The sequence below is a fragment of the Panicum virgatum genome, chromosome 5N (genome assembly GCF_016808335.1).
Source record: "Panicum virgatum strain AP13 chromosome 5N, P.virgatum_v5, whole genome shotgun sequence".
Lineage (NCBI taxonomy): Eukaryota > Viridiplantae > Streptophyta > Magnoliopsida > Poales > Poaceae > Panicum > Panicum virgatum.
The window spans coordinates 71357507-71375449 of NC_053149.1; positions in this window are offsets into that span (position 1 = coordinate 71357507).

The following is a 17943-nucleotide window of genomic DNA, read 5'->3' on the forward strand; positions in this document are numbered from 1 at the left end:
GAATTCAGGCAGGCAGCTGACGATGTACTACTACAAGGTGATGAATCTCTCAGATGATTCCAATAATTTTACTTCTATTATTATACTACTGTAGTCGAAAAAAAAGATGAAATAGGAGTATTTTTTTACGTTTTTTGTCGTGTTTTTTTTTCTTTTCTGATTGTAAGGTGGGGTTCAATCAAGGCGCGGGTGTGGGGAAGGAAGCAACTAGCAACCCAGCACGTCGCAATCGTCAGTCAGTGAGGCAGCGTTTAGTTCCCTAACTATTTTGTACAGCATCCGTCCCATCAAATTTTTGAACACATGCATGAAATATTAAATACAGTTAGAAAAAATAACTAATTACACAGTCTAATTGATTCCTATGCTATAGTGCTTAAACCCAAACTTTTTCAACAACCAGACGAGATACTACGGCGGATTTGGCGATGTGTCATTCGGCCACAGCAGCAGCGTACGCGTTTGTTTGACCCGTTCTGGGAGAAAATGACGGGCATGGCGCACGACCTCGTCGTCGGTGCTGACTGGACCACCGGGAAAGGCAGAAGCTTCAAACAGTTGTCAGAGAAGAAGAAAAAGATTTTTTTTTTTGAGGGGTAGAAGAAGAAGAAGATAATACCAAGCCATGCCAATCAACAAAAGGCGGAAAAATTGACTGAGGACGCTCCTTGTGTGGCCGAACAGCAGAGCAGGCAGAACGTTGGGCCTTCCAGCCCACCGGGCCATCTACCGCCCATTTCATTACGCAGGTAGGAACGCCCGGCGGCCCGTCAGAAAGCGGCCGCGTACGAGAACAGGTGGTCCGTCCTAAGCCCACGGCGCGTGCTGCGGCCCAAACCCATATAGCACAATTTACGAGAAACAAACGGCCCATGAGGCTTTCAAGCACTGTAGGAAATCTCGCGCACTCACGAGCACGACAGCGAAAGAAAGTTTTCAAGTTGAGACTAGAAGGTTGACGACTGTAAATAACACACGGTCACGGCACTACACAAGCAACCGAACAATACAAGGATGTACACGTACAAGGTACAACACAGCACGTCTCATCAGTTTATTTGTAGAAATCTCCCTACACTAATAACAACAAGGGTAATTAAACATGAAACCACACAGCTGGAATTATATAGTATACTGTAGACAAACACAACGCGACGCCTCCCCTTGTGAAAGATAGATCAAAGATGCATGCTGGTGAGATGGCTAGTCGCAGCACATCTCGCAGATCCAGCAGCAGCACAGCGCCGCGATGCTGAAGTCAGGTTGGCGCCAAATTAGTTTTCATCAGAGAATGAAATTGATTCCAAAAGATTTTTCAGTCATCAGGAGATTATTATTACCATCCTTCAATGAAGCCTTTCTCTCCGCGCGAGGTCGTCTTCCCCCGGCGCCCCTTCTTCCCTCCCTGCTGCTCCGCGCCCGCCGCCGTCGGGTAGCCTAGCCGTCCACGCAAGCCATGAACGGGTTCAGAATCCAGTCCAGGCAGAGGCAGCAACAAACTGAATCCACCTAAAAGTCATGTTAGAGATTCAGAAACCTGACCTGGTGGTGGCGGCGCCTGGTTGTTGCTGTTGCTCTCCATTCTTCCTTGCCTCGCTTCTAGAGCACGATGATGCAGATTCTACTAGCTGATTGATTGATATAGGTAGGTGGTTTGTTTATATAGCGAAGCTGTAAGCCGCCAGGTGCAGAGCAGTGTGTCGCTGGTGCCTTCCTTGCCGCCCTGGTCTTCTTACAGATAAGACGGACGGATCCTCTACACATGGAAAGCAGAGGGTGGCAAAAGGTGTCGCGGCCTTTCTAGCGCGCAGTCACAGATTGACAAATCGCCACTTCTCTCTTTGTTTTAGGAACATGACCCCGTACAGCTCTGACCAATTGACGAAACTCAACTAATAATGTGCGCCTGCAAATGTTTTCACCTCTCGTTAGTGTTCGTAATCAGAAAGAAAAGAGTACAAGGCTGCACATTTGCACGGCATCGAATCAAAGTTTGTTGAACAGAGCAGAGGGACACGAGCGGGTGCAGAAAGGGCTGCCACCGGCGGTGCGTTTGGTCGGCGGCTGGAGCACGGAGGATTGGAGGAAGCAAAGCTCCATGCGGCCGTGGCACCTTTTTTTTTCTCGAAGTTTGACGTGTATGAGATGTTCAGATCACGGGGAATCTGGTTCCCTCCAGAACGGAGAGCAAAATTAAAAGATCAGATGCAAAGCGGCAACCTTTACCTGTTCACACCACATCATCGTCTCGGATTCTCGGGTTTGTTTAGTTTTCGGTTTTCCTCTCATCCTCTTGACGTTTTCCTACGATTCCAGCCAGCAGCAGGAATCCCTCCTGTGCTGTGCATCCACCCAGACACTGGATTCTACTTTGTTTGTTCCGGGCACGCCGCTGTTTCGGCTTGGCTTTCAACGTCCGGTACGTCGCTAGCTGCGTATCCCTCCGTCGTACAATTGCGACTGGAAACGGTTGCTGTTCCTCATCGATCACTGCACCGGATTAAGCAAACCAGCAGGCAGAGTGTGAAGCGAACTTATGCCTGCGTTGCAGCAATGGCGCATTTTTGACTAGTGGCTAGCCTCGTGGATTCATGGAGGATTGCGAATATTTTTGCCACTTAGGTATCGTTCTTCAGACATCGATGCATGCATCTGGACCTGGGCGGCGGCTGGGCGATGGCGTGCCGCCGCCGGCGCGGCGCCGCCCGTCTCGAGCTCACGACGAGACGAGGCAGATGCGCCATCACTCTGTCGAGGCCACTACGCTCTCCGGCAGTGGTCGCATTCGGCTGTTCTTTAATTGCAAGTTGACTAACCAGATGCATCGCCATTTGGGTCTAGCTGCATTTGATCCTTCACAGTTGATGAAACCAGATCAAAAGTTTTGACTAACCTCTGCATTTGTGATCAATCTGAGCATGCGTCGTTGGATTTGAGAATATTGACATAATTTGATTAAAATTCGGTACAATCACAAAACTTATTCGAATCTGATCAGAAATAGAACAAAATATAACTGACCATCAATAATATAAGCACAATGCTAGCGGACCTACAATGCTTTAAATTGGGAATTCAAGTACCGTGCTAGTTAGGCCACACCACTTGATTGTCATTTTGGTCCTACATATGGTTATAAGAGTAAGAAGGTGGAGAAAGAATAATGTTTCTATCGAATCATAGCTAGGTAGTGCAACATGATATATACAAAAGAAAGCACGAGTCCAAAAAGCTAAATCTAGCGAAAGATTCACTGTATCTGAAAAATCTTGAGGCTATTTTCACAGCTAAAGTTTTCAACTACTAGTGTGCCACTGTTGGTGTTTGAAGTACTGCCTCCTGTGGGGAAAATTTCTCATCAAGCAAAGCTCTCTTACACGTTGGGCCTTCCAGCCCACCGGGCCATCCACCGTCAAAAAGCGGCCGCGTGCGAGAAAAGGTGGTGTGTGTTAGCCTACGGAGTGTGCTGTGGAAATATCATAGGTGAAACACCGGGTTCCCGAAAGGGCAACCCGACTTCCTATATCATCGTGATAGTCCATGGATCAGTCGCTATCACATACAGAACTCATTTCAGGCAGAAATCACAGTCATACTAGCGATTACAGAACATTTATGGGTTTAACTTATTACAGCATTCGGGATAACAGTAATAATCTCCGAGTACAAGCCCGTTGGGCTAAATGAGATGCAAACAGAAAGCGTAACAGTAACTAAGTCTTCATGCTGGTCCTCCTCCGGGAATCTTCTCCTCCACAGGCATCCTTGAGTGTAGCACGTCTTCAATCGTACCACCCGTCGTCGTTGTTATCGTACTCCGAGTCATACCCTGCATCTACCCAATCTATCCCCAAGGATGGGATAGGTCCACGTCACCATCCGCATGACACATTTATGTGGATGCAATAAGGTAAATACAATGCCAAGGGAAGGCTATGGTTTCCTATGCAAGCATTTATAATAAGTCATCCATTCTCCTTCAGACGCGGGCAGCTCCGGCACCCGGACTCCCGGTCAACTAACTTCCGCTACAACAACTACCCAAGTTCGGTGCGGGAACTCCCTCTCCCCGCACCTCAGCTGCTATCCGAGCAGGAAAGTGGACTAGAAGAAGGTAGAAAAGTATATGTGGATCTAACTACATTCGTGGGGCCAGATCCGAGTACGCGGCTATACGTATAGTTTTCACCCTGCAGTGATTGTACACATGTACCCACTCGCCCCGAATCCAGCCGGCAAGCAACTCCGACTATCTCCGAAACTAACGGCTACGGCACCATCCTACTCCCGGTCTGGGGCGTGTCCTCCCGTAGTAGGTCGCCCGGGGCTGTGAAGCTATCTAGAATGGAATCTCCATGGATCCTGCGATCGGGGGCTATAGGGTCATGCCCTCTCTCCCTGACACTGAAACACTATCCTCCTGCAGTAATGGTGCCGCGCGTAGCTAGCTGGGGCTGGGTCCTCCCTCATAAAGGATAAGTGGTCTGCACGTTTGACATAGTTCCGTCACTAGGGCCACAAAGTCAAGTCCTTAACCCAGCAAAGGCGAGCGTCTTCGTCCACAATTTGCGTTCCGTAAACACGGTTCGCGATCGGCACCCATTACAGGTATCGCCACCTCAACTCCTCAACTCATGTTCCCACGGGAACAGCCTTGCACCCGCCACAGGTGCTCGTCACCCATCACAGGTGCTCACAGGGCCATGCCCAACACACAACCCCCAGCTCCCGACCCTAAGGTCGGAGAAAGGGTCCGCTCGCCCCGCTGTAACCTATCTCCAACTCCTATATATGTGGAGGCATCTTCCAGCAAGGACTATACCATATATATGTATTCCCAAACCCCAATTTTACACACAAAGTAGCAATAGCATACATCATCAAAGCTAAGTATGAGAAACAAGGAATACGGAAGTAAATGGCCATGCAAGCTCATCTCAACACTCAATTTGGGGGCGTAGCGTATCTAGCAAGCATATGCCTAATAGGTATTCAGAACATAGATGGGCGTGAACCTGGGGTCTTCTCGTAGTGCTCCTGGAAGTCGGGGTAGTCGTAGCCTCTGGTCTGCTCCTCGGCGTCAGGTCCTATTCGTAATTACGAGAAAGTATAAGGGTCCAAGTGCAAAAATGCACAAAACTTCCCAAAAGAAGATCCAAATCACATCAACTCCTACTCTAACGTGTAGTTCATGATTTTAGAAGAATTATGAAACTGGTTTCATAATTTTCGGAACTACGGTTGATTTATTATCAATTTTCTAAGCCTAAAAGCATTTCTGGGATTAGTAAAAGATTATCGGAAAACATAAACGAAAATCAGTGACACATGGCAGCCTCTGGGCATGCCACGTGCCATGCTGACATCAGTATGATGTCATCCAGGGGGTCGGGTATGATGATGTCAGCATGGCCCATGCCGACGTCATCGTTGACCTGGTCAATGTTGACCCGGTCAACAGTCAATGGTCATCGGTCTCAGGGGCCCACTAGTCAGCCGGCGGGTCTCACCGATAGGTGGGACCCGCGTGTCAGTGCCGTGTAAAAGAAAAAGAAAAACGCGCGTCGTCGGGCCGAAAGTCTTCATGGGCTTCTCATCTTCTTGGGCCGTCTGGGTCGAACTCGGCCCGTTCTTTTTCTTCTCTTCCTGCTGCGGCTGACAGCCCGGTCCCACGTGTCGGCGACGCCTTCCTTCACTGCAGCTGGGTGTAACACCCGGTGTTAATCTTTTGGTGCTAATCGTGTGGTTAGTCGCTAATCAGGGTTAATTGCCGTCATTAGCGCTAATCAAGTTTCTAGAGTAACTTCGAGTTAGCCGCGTTCGATCTCGTTTTTGTCCTTAATCCGGGCTTCGAATCAATTTTCGCCCAAAAGCAAAGTTGTAGACCTTTTTGTCCTCTACAACTTTTATTTTGGCCAAATTTGAAGTTCCTATATGGAATTTTGAGTTTCAATTGGTCAAAGTCAGCTAAAAACCACTCAATCTCGGTCAACGGTGACTCCCCTGTTTTGGACAGTTCACCGCCGAGCTCGACGTTCGCGTCGCCACGCGTCGGCCGGCGTCGATCCTCGCTCTCCGCGCAGACGTGCAGATGCGTCCTTATCCCTTTCCCAGGAGCCGTGTCCGTTTTTCCTCCTCTTCTAATTCCTCACGCGCGCGGGTCGAGCCGAGCTCGAGCAGAGCCATCGCCGGCATTCCCGTCGGCCATCCTCGCCGCCCTTGTCGATTCCCCGCGCCCCAAGCCGCCCCATCGCACCCCGCGTCTCCTCCGCCCCTTTCCCGAGCTCGAGCGACCCTCTGCCGGGTCGAATCGACCCCTGCGCCACCGGCCACCATCGCCGTCTTCGGTGAAGCTTCGCCCTCGCCGTCGACGACCACCTTCCGGCCCTCCTCCGGTCGATTCGCGCCCGCGGTGAGCTTCTCCGAGCCTCCCTCGTGCTTCCCGGCCCCGATCCCCTCTTTTTCTTGAGCCGGCGCCGCCGGAACGCGGCCATGCCGCCGCCGCCGCTAGGAGCTCTAGTCGCCGCCGCCGTTGCGGGCCACGCTCACGCGGCCCAGCACCGCGCCACCCCGCGCCCCGGGTCCGCCCGCCCGCTCTGGCCGTCGCGCCGCCCCGCTTCGCAGCCGCCTCGCCCCGTGGCCGCCTGGGCCGCTGCGCCGCCGCCGAGGCCGCCATGGGCGCCGCCGCGCCATCCCGAGCCGCCCCACGCGCCCCTGTGCGCTGCCCCGCGCACGCCCCTGCTCGGCCGCAGGCGCACGCCCCCCCCTGCGCGCGAGCCACCGCGCGGCCCAGCTGGCCGGCCGGCCCCCACGGCCGCCGTGCGTGCGCTCCGCGCACCGCCGGGGCAGAGCAGAGGAGCCCCTGCTCCCTCCGTTGCTCTGCGGGTGGGGCCCGCGGGTCAGTGGGGGTAGGGGTGGGTTTTGTTTTTCTATTTATTTGATTTGAGTGAGATTTGCAAAATTTGTATAAAATCAAGGAAAAATGCGAAAAATGCAAACCAAATTTTGTTGGGTTTCTTAAGTTAAAGTCTTCAGAGGAAAAATACTAATGCATGTGAAGTGTCACTTTTTCCCCTGCTAAAAATTCAGTTTATGTTTAACCTAGTTTATTTAATACCGGTTGTTCTATTGCTTTGAAAATTATGAAATTTGTTCAGTAAATTACTTTTTGTATGTGTATTTCACTGAAATATTTCCATGGGTAAAAGCTTTGCGTGTGTTGCAAATCCATTTATGCTCGATTTATTGTAGCTAGTAGCAAAGTAAATGTTTTCCTTTTCGCAATAAAAGTTAATAAATTTTTTTCTTGCATGTGTTGTCAATGCCTTTTCCGGCTAGTTAAATGTTACTATTTTTATTCATGTCGGCAAGTTGATTTCCTGCACGTATTTCGCTCCTAGCCGCAGTTTTCCTTTTTGCGCTGCCATAAAACCTTCCTGGCGGTGTTATCGTTGCATCATGATCTCTTGTGTCATTTCATTGCACCATTTTAAGTCTTGCATGGCATCCTTTTTCATACGTGTAGACGTCACGAGCGAAGCCGTCTACGAGTTGGTCGCTGAGCCGATCCAGGAGCCGCAAGCAGGGGAACCGCAAGCCGAAGCAGCCGTCGAGCCAGATCCAGAAGTCGCTAACCCCGCTGACTGGCAAGGCAAGCCCCGGTGCATAACCCTTAATTTCAGTATTCAATAATCGTTATATAATTATTGTGCATTTAAGTTTCTAGGAGTTGATTGGAACCTTAGATGCATGGTCCCTAGGTTTCCTCAGTCACTCTACTAGTATACAGGTCGTTAGTACTGCAATGCTTAATTAGGATTCGGTAGAAGACGAGTGATTCCTGTCACTCGCGAGATATAGGTCTTGTTACTTATGAAAAAGTTGCTGGAGAATGAATCTTGAGAAAAAGAAAGGAAAAATGGAGACCGAGCGGAGATGCATTGGTTATGGATATGGAAGTTATGGAAAGTGAGCCTCCGCCTGTGTCGATTGAGGACCGTACCGTTGTTGGCACTACTGATCGAGGATTGAACAGTACTAACCGCATGCCGAGAGTAGGAGGTAGTCGAAACCGGTAAGCTCAGTACCATATGTGCACCGGTAGGCGGACTTGATACTGTCTTCACCAGTGGAGCTAGTATCCAAACTCATGGCTGACCCTTAGTTGGTATCGGTGGGGCTAGCAGTCCCGGGTCGCAGGGCAGTTCGCCTATTCGGTGTGCATATGTGAAGGGTTGGTGTGTATAGCCCGACGGGGCATATACGTGCCGTGTTGGTTAGGTCCATCTTGCAAGGTTAAATCGAATCGATTCGCCGTGACTCGCGGATATGAGAACCTTGATCTCTCTGTCACATCGTAGTAAATAATGGAATTGAGAATGAAAAGTTGAGAATATGAGTTATGGCTGTGGTGCTCTGAAAAGATAATGTTATCAACCATGTATGCTCTAGAGTACTAGGCAAACCTAAGTTATAGCGGTCAACTCAATTGGCGCTAAAATATTGAAAGTAAGGATTCAGTACTAGCTGCTTTTCAGCAAAATAACTCCAGAGCCAAAAAGCCTTTCATGTCTAGTTAATGGGCTAAGTATATCCATGGACGGGTAAGTCTCGCTGAGTATTAGAATACTCAGGCTTGTTGTTGCCATATTTTTAGCAGGTTGCGTTCCGGAGGACTCCGAGGAGATCTGCGCCTCGTGGATCGGTCAACCACTTCCTCCGGGTTGGTCGGTCGGGTGGGTCCCGTCTTCTCCGTGAAGTTCGGGCAGGTGAGCCTCACATCAGTGGGCAAGGTGTGAAGCTCGTCTTTGTCTGCGACGTTATCTATCGTATTATTTTGAAGCTTGTTTTTAACTCTAAATTACTTTCCGCTGCGTTTGAACTCTGAGGTTTGACTTGTAAAGCTAACTTGTAAACACTTTTTGTAGTTTAAGTTGGTGGTTCTGTTAAGCTCGGGTTGTAAATGTCTTTAAACGCTTTTGTTGCCAGTAATCATCTGTGCTCGTCTTTTGGCGAGAGTTCCTGTGTAATCGATCCTGGTTAAAGCAGGCAGTCTGAGTGTACTGGTGAAGTGCAGTAGCAGAGGAGTAAGTTTAATGATTAATTAGTGCACTTGATCAGTATTATTTGGACCGCTCTGTGACAGCTGGCATCAGAGCTAATTGCACTGGGGGTGATTACTGGTGTACTTAACTACGTTAAGTAAACTTGGTTTTGCAAAATTTCGGGTTTTCGAAAGGTTGACGCTTGAGGCGCTAAGGAATAGAGTAGATAGTTCGTATGCCCTAATTATGTTCTATAAGTTAGGTGGCATCTAAGTATCTATTTTATTCCAGCACTTCCAGCATTTACTTCTCGTTAAACCTTACTTTTATGCACAACTACTATTCTGTAACGACGCACCTACGCTGAGGTAAGCAAGGTGAGTAATCTGATAGTCCTTAGAATAGCACACGTGTTTCATACGTGCGCGGGTCCCGTATGTTGAGCATACGAGGAGGTGATAAGGCTCAATTCAAACAAGTCTGTCGCTATCTGCCGCCTGATATGGAGTGCGGATTTCTTACCGTGTGATTGTGATCACGGCCATCTCGTAAGGAAATGTTACGAGGTGAAGACTCGTTATGCAGTTGGTCATAACCGTGTACCTTGGGACACGTGTACCCTTGGATGTCCCGTAAGGCGATTTGTATGGGAAGTGAATACATTGCTTCGGTAATGTATGCAGCGCTGCCCATTCAGCGTCGAACGTTTGGGTGCCATCTCTATAGTAGATGGTAATGTATGTGTGAATATGTGGGAAACTGCATATGTGTTACCCGGGTGGCGTAGGACACATGTGGGCCGTTCGTGTGTGCTGGCACGAAGGGTCCAAAAATGGATATTTATATCTATCTCTTGTTGTCTTGGTTTGTTGCAGGAACACTAACTACGTAAGCACGTTATGAATCCTTGATCGTAGGAACGACTAGTATATATAGGGAGAGTACGTAATTGTGCCACTAGTCGTCTTCGTATACCATATTTGGTAATTGTTTGGGTGAGAATGATAGAACGTGCACGCATCTTGCATTTTTTGAGTTGGTTGGTCGCTTTGTGGTTAATAATTGTGCAACCTTAAGACCGCGGCGTTATAGCTAGCCGAGTTACCAACCTGCTGTTCAACCCGATTAGATGTGTTTTCAATTGAAGCAAACCATTTTGTTCTCTTGGTGAACCATATCGCGAAGGGAACGATTCATGCTGTGTGTTCATATTAATTATGCACATTCTTTAATGCATGGATTAGTCCCAATAGCAGAATGGCTAACCAAGGGATGGTGTTTTTGCAGATGGGAAATAACAACACTGCTAACCGTGGAAATGAGGGTCAAGGAGCACAGCCACCACCGTCTCCCTCCTTGACTCAGGCTATTGCGACTCTTATCGCCGACCGCAATGAGCAGACCGAATTGTTGAGGCAACTAGTGCAAAGTAATGCTGGCAGAGGTCGACAAGCACCCCCAGCAGAAACTGACTACATCGGTTTTCTTGCTACTCAACCACCTCTGTTCTACAAAGCCGATGATCCCCTTGAGGCAGATGCTTGGATTCGCACCCTGGAGGACAAGTTTGGCATTCTAAATTGCACAGAAATGGACAAGACTGCCTTTGCAGCGCAACAGCTGAGAGGCCCGGCAAAGATATGGTGGGCTAGTCATTTAGCTATGCAACCAATAGAGAGACAGATTCCCTGGTCAGAGTTTAGAGAGATTTTTAAGGCACATCATATTCCAGAAGGTTTCATAAAAGTGAAAGTGGAGGAGTTTCTAAATCTGAAACAAGAGAATAAATCAGTGATGGAATATGCCAATATTTTCAATCATCTTGCACAATATGCTGCACATCACGTAGATACCGATGAAAAGAAGCAAGATTGTTTCCAGAAAGGGTTAAATACTGAGTTACTCATGCGTTTAGCAGCGAGAACATTTACCAGCTACAGTGACTTGGTCAGTAAAGCTATTCTCCAAGAAGATGCGATGCTGAAGCATGAAAAGGCGAAAAAGAGGAAGAAATCACCTATTGGGTCTTCTGGGAATGTGGTGCAACGCCTACGCCTGGGATCCACTAGTTTTTCCCAAACTCAATATCAACTACATCAGGGGATGCCTGAACTTGTGGCTCCTTCACAGTTGAAGCAAAAGAAACCAGTATTGCAGCATGTTTTTCGCTCCCTCCCTGACCCGTGCAAGCATCACCTAGCCGAGGGTTGCCATCACTCAGAGAATATCTGTTACACTCCACCCAAGCCGAGAAAAGGCTCTAGTAGTACAAATAAGAAAAAGAAGGTGCCGTATATTAAGGATGGTTGTGTGAGTTACACCACTTATGAGGACGTGCCAGAAGGGGAACACGTGATGGCAGATATATTTTCCCTCAATGATCATCCAATTAGAGTTCTATTCGACTCTGGTGCTTCGCATACATTTCTTAGTAAGGCTTGTGCAGAAAGGCATGGATTGGAAATTGAGTGCACAAATACTTCATATAAAATTCAATCCCCAGGTGGTCAATTAATCACAAACCAAATGGCAAGAATGGTACCAATCAACTTGGCTGGGAAAATCTTTCCGACCAATTTTATCATTCTCCCACATCAAGGGATTGATATCATATTGGGTATGAATTGGATGAAGGCGCATGGAGTGGTGTTGGATACTCAGGCGCATGCTGTTCATATCAATTCAAGTGCACATGGTTCTACGGTGTTACTTTTGACCAAGTACAAGGCACACAATACAACCATAAATAAATTGGAGGGTAAAAGCTTGGAGAACATACCTGTAGTGTGCGATTATTCAGATGTCTTTCCAGAGGATTTACCTGGACTGCCACCTGATCGGGACGTTGAGTTTGTTATTGAGCTCCAACCGGGTACAACACCTATCTCTAGAAGGCCATATCGGATGCCACCAAATGAATTGGCAGAACTGAAGGTACAATTGCAAGATCTACTGAATAAGGGTTTCATTCGTCCAAGCTCATCACCGTGGGGATGCCCAGCTTTATTTGTGAAAAAGAAAGACCAAAGTTTGAGGTTATGTGTTGATTACCGGCCTCTAAATGCGGTTACCATCAAGAATAAATACCCATTGCCTCGCATTGACATTCTCTTTGATCAGTTAGCCGGAGCTAAGGTATTTTCTAAGATAGATCTTCGATCCGGTTATCACCAAATAAAGATCAGACCTCAGGACATTCCAAAGACTGCTTTCTCCACTCGCTATGGTTTATTTGAGTACCTCGTCATGTCTTTTGGATTGACTAATGCTCCAGCTTACTTCATGTATCTTATGAATTCGGTTTTCATGCCTGAGTTGGACAAGTTTATTGTGGTATTCATTGATGACATCCTGATATACTCCAAGAATGAAGAAGAGCACGCCAAGCACCTTCATATTGTTCTTCAACGTCTACGAGAGCACAAGCTGTATGCAAAATTCAGCAAATGTGAATTTTGGCTTAAAGAAGTTCCTTTCTTAGGCCATGTCATATCTGCAGAGGGTATTTCAGTTGATCCAGGAAAAGTTCAAGATGTGTTGGATTGGGAGGCTCCAACATCAGTTAAGGAAATTCGCAGCTTTCTAGGATTAGCTGGGTATTATCGTCGATTCATCCCAGAGTTTTCAAAAATCGCTAAGCCTATGACCGAGCTACTCAAGAAAGGTGTCAAGTTTCATTGGAATGACAAATGTGAAGAGGCTTTCTATACTCTGAAAAAGCTTTTAACTTCTGCACCTATCCTGGCTCAACCCGATACATCAAAACCATTTGACATATACTGTGATGCATCTGGTACTGGTATTGGTTGTGTCTTGATGCAGGAGAATCGAGTGATTGCATATGCGTCTAGGTCACTCAAGTGCCACGAGGAAAATTACCCAACTCATGATTTGGAATTAGCTGCTGTAGTTCATGCTCTGAAGATATGGAGGCATCATCTCTTAGGTAGTCCTTGTCGCATCTACACTGACCACAAGAGCCTTAAGTATCTTTTTACTCAACCTGATTTGAACATGCGCCAAAGGCGATGGTTGGAATTGATCAAGGATTATGAATTTGAAGTGCATTATCATCCGGGTAAAGCGAATGTAGTTGCAGATGCGCTAAGTCGCAAAGCTCACTGTCATTGCATCTCAGCTATACCATTAAGCGAGTCCCTTTGCTTTGAAATGGAAAAGCTGAACTTGAGCATTGTACCACATGGCACACTAGCCCATCTAGAACTCACTCCTACTCTTCGTGATCTAATCATCACAGCACAAAAGAAAGATAAAGGAATAAAGGAAATTCAGAGGAGATTATCAAAAGGAGATTCGAAAGTAAGTTGTTTTCACCAAGATAGTGAGAATGTGTTATGGTTTAAGAACCGATTAGTGGTGCCTAAGGATTTTGCACTCAGAAAGCAAATTCTTGATGAAGCTCATACCTCTCGACTATCAATTCATCCTGGTAGCAACAAAATGTATCAAGACCTCAAACAACAGTTTTGGTGGACTCGGATTAAAAGAGAGATTGCCAAGTATGTGTCAGAATGTGACATCTGTCGTAGGGTCAAAGCTAGTCATCTCAGACCAGCTGGAATGTTGCAACCTTTGAGTATTCCTGAATGGAAATGAGAAGACATCAGCATGGACTTTATTGTCGGTTTACCCCGAACTCAAAAGGGTTATGATTCGATCTGGGTCATTGTAGACCGCCTGACCAAATCCGCACATTTTCTTCCAGTTAGAACAATCTATCGAGCAAAGAAGTATGCCGAGTTGTATATGGATCGCATCCTATGTTTACATGGAGTGCCAAAGACTATCATATCAGATCGAGGGACCCAGTTTGTTGCTCGCTTCTGGGAACAATTGCATACTTGTTTAGGAACTCGATTGATCCGCAGCTCAGCTTATCACCCTCAAACAGATGGCCAAACGGAGAGAATTAATCAGATTTTAGAAGATATGCTTCGTGCATGTGTTTTAGCCTACCCGCAGAAATGGGATGAATGCTTGGCATTAGCTGAATTTTCTTATAACAATAGCTATCAAGAAAGCATTAAAATGGCACCATTCGAAGCTTTATACGGTCGTCGATGCCGTACTCCACTGAATTGGTCCGAAGTTGGAGAGAGGATTATTTTTGGACCTGACATGGTTAAAGAAGCCGAAGAACAAGTTCATCTGATTCAAGAAAACTTGAAGATTGCGCAGTCCCGTTACAAGAGTTATGCGGATAAGCGGCGTGACCCACTTGTTTTTGAAATCGGTGACCATGTCTATTTAAAAGTATCACCTTGGAAAGGTGTGCAAAGATTTGGAGTAAAAGGAAAGTTAGCTCCTCGCTATATTGGTCCATACCCAATTGTAGAGAGGTGTGGTCCTGTAGCTTATCGGTTGGATCTTCCAGCAAAATTTTCGGCAATTCATAACATCTTCCATGTATCGCAACTCAAGAAATGTCTAAGAGTTCCAACTGAAGCTATTGATAGTGACACCATTCAGTTAGAATCTGATCTCACTTATCCTGAGCGTCCAATCAAGATACTTGATCGCAAGGATCGAGTTACTCGTCGCACAACCAATAAATTCTACAAAGTTCAATGAAGTAATCACTCCGGAGATGAAGCTACTTGGGAGAAAGAGGAATTTCTGAGATCTAAGTATCCAGACTTCTTAAACGCTCATCAAGGTATTTCTCCTTTGAACTATCTCACCTTGTACATTTCCCTCGTGCGTGAATCTCGGGACGAGATTCCTTTAAGGGGGGAAGGCTGTAACACCCGGTGTTAATCTTTTGGTGCTAATCGTGTGGTCAGTCGCTAATCAGGGTTAATCGCCGTCATTAGCGCTAATCAAGTTTCTAGAGTAACTTTCGAGTTAGCCGCGTTCGATCTCGTTTTTGTCCTTAATCCGGGCTTCGAATCAATTTTCGCCCAAAAGCAAAGTTGTAGACCTTTTTGTCCTCTACAACTTTTATTTTGGCCAAATTTCAAGTTCCTATATGGAATTTTGAGTTTCAATTGGTCAAAGTCAGCTAAAAACCACTCAATCTCGGTCAACGGTGACTCCCCTGTTTTGGACAGTTCACCGCCGAGCTCGACGTTCGCATCGCCACGCGTCGGCCGGCGTCGATCCTCGCTCTCCGCGCAGACATGCAGACGCGTCCTTATCCCTTTCCCCGGAGCCGTGTCCGTTTTTCCTCCTCTTCTCCTTCCTCACGCGCGCGGGTCGAGCCGAGCTCGAGCAGAGCCATCGCCGGCGTTCCTGTCGGCCATCCTCGCCGCCCTAGTCGATTCCCCGCGCCCCAAGCCGCCCCATCGCACCCCGCGTCTCCTCCGCCCCTTTCCCGAGCTCGAGCGACCCTCTGCCGGGCCGAATCAACCCCTGCGCCACCGGCCACCATCGCCGTCTTCGGTGAAGCTTCGCCCTCGCCATCGACGACCACCTTCCGGCCCTCCTCCGGTCGATTCGCGCCCGCGGTGAGCTTCTCCGAGCCTCCCTCGTGCTTCCCGGCCCCGATCCCCTCCTTTTCTTGCGTCGGCGCTGCCGAAACGCGGCCATGCCGCCGCCGCTAGGAGCTCCAGTCGCCGCCGCCGTTGCGGGCCACGCTCACGCGGCCCCGCACCGCGCCACCCCGCGCCCCGGGTCCGCCCGCCCGCTCTGGCCGTCGCGCCGCCCCGGTTCGCCGCCGCCTCGCCCCGTGGCCGCCTGGGCTGCTGCGCCACCGCCGAGGCCGCCATGGGCGCCGCCGCACCATCCCGAGCCGCCCCACGCGCCCCTGTGCGCTGCCCCGCGCACGCCCCTGCTCGGCCGCAGGCGCACGCCCCCCCTGCGCGCGAGCCGCCGCGCGGCCCAGCTGGCCGGCCGGCCCCCACGGCCGCCGTGCGTGCGCTCCGCGCACCGCCGGGGCAGAGCAGAGGAGCCCCTGCTCCCTCCGTTGCTCTGCGGGTGGGGCCCGCGGGTCAGTGGGGGTAGGGGTGGGTTTTGTTTTTCTATTTATTTGATTTGAGTGAGATTTGCAAAATTTGTATAAAATCAAGGAAAAATTCGAAAAATGCAAACCAAATTTTGTTGGGTTTCTTAAGTTAAAGTCTTCAGAGGAAAAATACTAATGCATGTGAAGTGTCAATTTTTCCCCTGCTAAAAATTCAGTTTATGTTTAACCTAGTTTATTTCATACCGGTTGTTCTATTGCTTTGAAAATTATGAAATTTCTTCAGTAAATTACTTTTTGTATGTGTATTTCACTGAAAAATTTCCATGGGTAAAAGCTTTGCGTGTGTTGCAAATCCATTTATGCTCGATTTATTGTGGCTAGTAGCAAAGTAAATGTTTTCCTTTTCGCAATAAAAGTTAATAAATTTTTTTCTTGCATGTGTTGTCAATGCCTTTTCTGGCTAGTTAAATGTTACTATTTTTATTCATGTCGGCAAGTTGAGTTCCTGCACGTATTTCGCTCCTAGCCGCAGTTTTCCTTTTTGCGCTGCCATAAAACCTTCCTGGCGGTGTTATCGTTGCATCATGATCTCTTGTGTCATTTCATTGCACCATTTTAAGTTTTGCATGGCATCCTTTTTCATACGTGTAGACGTCACGAGCGAAGCCATCTACGAGTTGGTCGCTGAGCCGATCCAGGAGCCGCAAGCAGGGGAACCGCAAGCCGAAGTAGCCGTCGAGCCAGATCCAGAAGTCGCTAACCCCGCTGACTGGCAAGGCAAGCCCCGGTGCATAACCCTTAATTTCAGTATTCAATAATCGTTATATAATTATTGTGCATTTAAGTTTCTAGGAGTTGATTGGAACCTTAGATGCATGGTCCCTAGGTTTCCTCAGTCACTCTACTAGTATACAGGTCGTTAGTACTGCAATGCTTAATTAGGATTCGGTAGAAGACGAGTGATTCCTGTCACTCGCGAGATATAGGTCTTGTTACTTATGAAAAAGTTGCTGGAGAATGAATCTTGAGAAAAAGAAAGGAAAAATGGAGACCGGGCGGAGATGCATTGGTTATGGATATGGAAGTTATGGAAAGTGAGCCTCCGCCTGTGTCGATTGAGGACCGTACCGTTGTTGGCACTACTGATCGAGGATTGAACAGTACTAACCGCATGCCGAGAGTAGGAGGTAGTCGAAACCGGTAAGCTCAGTACCATATGTGCACCGGTAGGCGGACTTGATACTGTCTTCACCAGTGGAGCTAGTATCCAAACTCATGGCTGACCCTTAGTTGGTATCGGTGGGGCTAGCAGTCCCGGGTCGCAGGGCAGTTCGCCTATTCGGTGTGCATATGTGAAGGGTTGGTGTGTATAGCCCGACGGGGCATATACGTGCCGTGTTGGTTAGGTCCATCTTGCAAGGTTAAATCGAATCGATTCGCCGTGACTCGCGGATATGAGAACCTTGATCTCTCTGTCACATCGTAGTAAATAATGGAATTGAGAATGAAAAGTTGAGAATATGAGTTATGGCTGTGGTGCTCTGAAAAGATAATGTTATCAACCATGTATGCTCTAGAGTACTAGGCAAACCTAAGTTATAGCGGTCAACTCAATTGGCGCTAAAATATTGAAAGTAAGGATTCAGTACTAGCTGCTTTTCAGCAAAATAACTCCAGAGCCAAAAAGCCTTTCATGTCTAGTTAATGGGCTAAGTATACCCATGGACGGGTAAGTCTCGCTGAGTATTAGAATACTCAGGCTTGTTGTTGCCATATTTTTAGCAGGTTGTGTTCCGAAGGACTCCGAGGAGATCTGCGCCTCGTGGATCGGTCAACCACTTCCTCCGGGTTGGTCGGTTGGGTGGGTCCCGTCTTCTCCGTGAAGTTCGGGCAGGTGAGCCTCACATCAGTGGGCAAGGTGTGAAGCTCGTCTTTGTCTGCGACGTTATCTACCGTATTGTTTTGAAGCTTGTT